Below are 5,504 nucleotides of genomic sequence, written 5' to 3'. Positions count from 1 at the left end.
CTATGTTTTTCGCCCCCCTCGAAAAGAAAAACTCTACATTTGTATTTTGTCCCCTCTGTGTTGAGCCCTGTGTGGCTAATAAAGAAACATATCTATCTATCTATCTATCTATCTATCTATCTATCTTCTTACTGGTCCCAGCCTGAGGCTGAGGCCATGCTGGGGTACCGCTACGCACACTTATACGATCTTAGTGAAAGAACACTGCGTGGTGTAATAAATATACCGAGTTCAGTAAATATCAGCAAAGTCTGCTCGAGTGAGAGACCGGAGAAGATAGAAGCCGTATCAAGATGGCTTGCTAATTTTTCGTCATATTTCTCTCTTCCTTATCCTTTAACACTTCTTTGGTGGGGAACACTTTCATGTCATTCCCCTCCCTTTTAAGTATTTCTTTGAACTTGCTCAGCTCTTCCAGGCTTATGTCTTCAATTTTTCCCTTTGCCGCCACAGCGTAATTCCTTGTTTCTATTACTGCGTCAATCGTGGTCAAACATTTCTCCATTTCTTCCTCAGACGACACAAATTCTGAAGAAGAGTAATTTAAATCCTCACAACTCATCACACGACGCCCCTCCGTTAAACAAGAGGGAAAACATGGGATCGCCAAGGCAGCCAAAAAGCACTATACACTATACCGGTAGCAATCTTCTTACTACAGTCATATCTGCGTCAATATGCCACACAGCCACGTCTGCTCCTATATACATACATATATGTACCTACATACATTTTGTTTTACGCCCTTTTAAAGCCTAGCCAGGCTCATGGGCCCGGTTTCCCGGTTTCAATGGCGTATGTGTTCCTCAGCTGGACGGGACGCCAGTCCATCGCAACGTTACTCATTTTTGCCAGCTGAGTGGACTGGAGCAACGTGAAATGAAGTGTTTTGCTCACGAACACAACGCGTCGCCCGGTCCAGGAATCGAAACCACAATCTTACGATCATGGTGCTTACACCCTAACCACTTGGCCACGCGCCTCCACACCTACATACATACGTGTGTGTATGTATATATATATATATATATATATATATATATATATATATATACACACACACACACGAATGTATAGGACCTTTTGCAAGTGAAAATTTTCTAAAACTTGTTAAAATGGCATAGTGTGGAAAATCCACTTTAGGTAAATATTGTTATATTATGAATACTTGCAGTGTATGCTAGTGAAAAGTATTAATCGAAAGGAAATAAGGTACAGGTTTTTCTATATCATTTGAGTACCACCCAACAAAATATCAACAATGACACCACCAGCAAAGGCGGCGGCAGCAGCAACAATAGCAACAATGACAATGGCGGTAACAAAACCCACAACAATATCTACGATTTCTGTATAGATAATTAAACACACATACATTGCTGTTTGTTAAACATCGTGTTATTTTCACAAAATATACATGTAGGAAAAAGTATCTCAGCTCAGCTAACTAATTGATCTGTCAGTATTTCCACGAAATTCAGACATGATCAAAGTATCCTATCATAGAGACGGACAACCAGAGAGATGGTGACACATTGCTAATTATATTAATAAACAAGACAGGGTGGGGAGCTGGCAGAATCGTTAGCTCGCCAGGCAAAATGCTTACAGTATTTTGTCTATCTGTACGTTCTGAGTTTAAATTCCGCCGAGGTCGACTTTGCTTTTCATCCTTTCGGATAAAATAAGTACCAGTTGAACACTTGGGGTCAATGTAATCGATCTGCTCCTTCCCCACGAATTTTCTGGCCTTGTGCCACAATTTGAGACCAATATTAATAGACAGGGCAAAAAAGAAAAAAGAAAGTGTTTTGAGAAATACTAACTGTAACCTGCTTTCCATTTCAGTTCAATCACATTAGGATTTCTTATAAGGCAACAATTGTAGAGGTGGGGAGTAAGTCGATTACATCAACTCTAGTACTCAATTGGTTCTTATTTTATCAACTCCGAAAAGGATGACAGGCAAAGTCGATCTCGGCGGAATTTAAAGTCAGAACATAATGACGGATGAAATGCCATTAAGCATTTTGCCCGGCGCGATAACAATTCTATCTGCTCGCCGCCTTACGTTTTATTATATTTTAAAAGTAGAAACTACGAGTTACCTTTCATTTTTACCTTCTTTTCTTCTAGCTTCTACAGAATAAGAAGGCTTGCACGCAAGATCATTCGGTCGAGTCTCCAGGAATGTTATGAGAAGAAGAGAGTAAGTTATTCTCAGACGGAGTCCTAGTCCGAATGCTTGCAACGGAGTAGACTTCGCTAAAGCCTACCAAGGGTCACGTGTTAGTGTTATGCTTATGGATGAACAAGATAGTCTTCAAAGCAAACAACGTTTAACGACGTATTTCAACTCTTAGCTTTTTAGTGCCTGATTGGTTACAGTTCTCAAATGAAATATAAATCAGGAGATTCAAGTGTAGATAAGCAATCAATGTAAAGTAATACAATATCTTTTTTCTTTGCTTTCATTTATTGATATCACCTGACATATTTTGGCCTACTTTTCACCTGCATTGCTCAAATATTCATTTTTCAAACATTTATATCAAATGTGAATTTTTTATACTGATTTTCCACGAACTGAGACAAAAATCTTGATCAAGAAATGAGTGTTTTTTAAAAGAAGTGCGTTTACGTCCCCGTAACTTAGCGATTCGGCAAAAGAGCCCGATAGAATAAGTACTAGGCTTACAAAGAATAAGTCCTGGCGTTGATTTGCTCTACTAAAGGTAGTGCTCCAGCATGGCCGCAGTCAAATGACTGAAACAAGTAAAAGAATAAAAAAAGGATAAAAGAATAAATACTGGTTCGATTTTCTTTGGAAGCTGAATTCATGGTCAAAGAGTTGAACGATGACAACATTCTGTTCAGCGTTTGTCAATATAAGAAGAATTGTAAGGTGGCGAGCTGGCAGAATCGTTAGCACGCCTCAGGACCTATGGTCACGATCCTGAGCACTGTACTGTCCACAGTCGGAACGAACAGCAGACTGTGGAAATGCAATCGAGATCAAATGAGGGATCGTGTTTAAAAACTTAAGATCGATCATGAGGTGCGATTGGATTACAACAACTAGAACTAGGAAGACGATGAAACAACAACTGGTCAGTGGATGAATGCACAACTTCCCCTGAGACAATCAACGCACTTTGAGAAAATCAATTTTACAAACTGTTTCATTTTATTGTATGTGTTTCTGCTGGTTAGAGATGCCTGGATTGATAATTATCATAAAGGCTGTGTTGTGATGTCAATTACTGAAGCTCATTTCATCGTTCTCATTATATTACATCTTAAGGCAAGAATCGTTACTGCGCCGGGAAAATGCTTAGCGGCATTTCTTCCAACTTTACGTTCTGAGTCCAAAGCCGCTGGGGTCGTTGCCGTCGATAAAATAAGTACGTCTTTAACACTGGGGTCGATGTAATCGATTTATCTACTCCTTCGAAATAACTGGCCTTGTGCCAAAATTTAAAACCTCTATAATATTACATCTTGAAGGCAATGAGCTGGCAGAGACGTTAGCACGTCGGCCAAAATGCTTAGCGGCATTTATTCCGGTTCTTTGTGTTCCGAGTTCAGAACGCAAAGGTCAACTTTCATCCTTTCGAGGTCGACAAAATAAGTACCTCTTGGGCACCGGGTTCTATATAATCGATTGCTCCTTCCTCCAAAGTTTCAGGCCTTGTGCCTATAATAGAAAGAATTATATTACGTCTTGAAGGTAGCGAGCTAGTAGAAGCGTTAGTGTTGGACAAAATGCCTAATGGTATTTCTTCCGACTTCATTATGTTCGGAGATCAAATTCCACCAAGGTTAAATTTGCATTTCATCTTTACGGGGTCGATAAAATAATACCAGTCAAGAACTGTAATCTACGTGAATCGACTTGTCCTTCTTCTCAAAAAATTGCTGGCTTTTTATTAAAGGATTTGTTGAAAACAGAGTTCACTCGATGCCCAGGATTCTTGGACTAGCTGCGATGGAGAGAAAAAAATGTTACCAGAAAACTGTATGAAACCTCTGAGAGAGCATGGGAGCGGATGAGTGGTGCAACAAGAACGAACACCGAGGATGATAGAAACAGCTGGCTTAGGATCGCAACATTCGACTCGACGAAACTCGCGCTGTGGAACGGACGTTTTGTCGCTTACAATGGTGGGTAGCTCTGGGTAGTTCTGGCTTGCAGTGGAAGAGGCCGAAATAGCCACAGAACTGCTTCACCTTCGGAGACAGAGTGCAGCAACGCTTTTAACACACAAGTGTTTATTCTAAATGTCTTTCTGATTGTCATTGTCGAAATTACTTTTGTTATCTTGGCTTTGCAGATATTGCAATGCAACCAAAAAAGAAGAAAAAAAATGGTGGTGGAGGTGGTGATGGCGGTAGTTAGGGCGGTAGATGACGGAGATTTTGTTGTGGAAGGTGTGGCGGTGTAGGTGGTGGCGCAGGTCGTAGTGACAAACTTACTAGTATTGCTGTGGTGGTGACGTTGGTAGTGGTGATGTTGATGGTGGAAATGTTGGCGGTGGTGTTATTGACAATGATGGTATTAGTGGCAGCGAATATTGAATTAACGGTACTCGTGCTACTAGTGGTAGTAGTAGTAGTGGTGGTGGCGGTAGTCGTAGAGGTTGCGGTGGTGATGTTAATGATAGTGATACTGGTAGTATTGGTGTTGATGGTGGTGGTGATTGGTAATGCAAGTAGGATTGGTCAAGCTGGATGTTGCAGTGATGGTGGCGGCGACGGTGTTGGTGCCGGTGTTGTTGCTGTTGGTGGTGGTAGTGAGTGAGGTGGTATTGGTGGTGGTGTTAGTGGTAAATGTGGTGGTGGTGTTAGTGGTAAATGTAGTGGTCGTGTTGTTGGTGATATCGCTTGTGGTGTGGGTTGTAGTGTTGATGTTGGTAGTAAGGCTAGTGGTTTTGGTGGTGTTGGTGTTGGTGTTGGTTGTTTTGGGGTGGTGGTGGCGGTGGTGGTGACGGTGGTGCGGGAGTAGAATGGGCGACGAAAAGAAGCACTGAATGCCATGCCTAAATACGTGAAGACATGCCGTGTTACTTACACAGTGGTAGCAGCTGTTTGCCAGAACCGAGTCTGGAGTCACGTCTGACGAGGGAAGGCCAAGTTCAGTTGTTGACCGACGAAGGACAATTTCACTGTGTAAACATTTCACACAAAACCATCAAAACCATCAGACGCTCATTTACATACACCCACATCACACATCACACACACACACACACACATCACACACACACACAAACACATGCGCACATATGTACATACATATATACAAATACATATATACATACATACATGCATACATACATAAATGCGCACATATACACATACAAACATGCATACATACATATACATGCGCATAAACACACATCCATCCATCCATCCATACGTACACACAACAAATACGATGAGCAGAAAATGTATACACACGCACACACACATACACATAATACATACGCATCACACACACATAA

The 5,504-nt window shown here is 41.3% G+C and overlaps 1 protein-coding gene across 2 annotated transcripts in view; it reads right to left on the bottom strand.

Moving 5' to 3' along the window:
• LOC106882947 (dual oxidase maturation factor 1) overlaps positions 1-5,504 on the bottom strand; it is a 52,366-nt gene that overhangs the window by 27,374 nt on the left and 19,488 nt on the right. The window contains exon 1 of one of the 2 annotated variants that reach the window (XM_014933811.2): positions 2,109-2,127. The exons of the other annotated variant lie outside the window; for it this stretch is intronic. The gene's annotated coding sequence lies outside the window, so the exon portion shown is untranslated. Of the gene's footprint in view, positions 1-2,108; positions 2,128-5,504 lie in introns of those variants that run through there. 2 annotated transcript variants of the gene reach the window in all.

The sequence above is a fragment of the Octopus bimaculoides genome, chromosome 6 (assembly GCF_001194135.2).
Source record: "Octopus bimaculoides isolate UCB-OBI-ISO-001 chromosome 6, ASM119413v2, whole genome shotgun sequence".
In the NCBI taxonomy this organism is placed as follows: Eukaryota; Metazoa; Mollusca; class Cephalopoda; order Octopoda; family Octopodidae; genus Octopus; species Octopus bimaculoides.
Note: the sequence above shows the minus strand (reverse complement) of the source record. Positions and strands in the feature narration are given on the sequence as shown.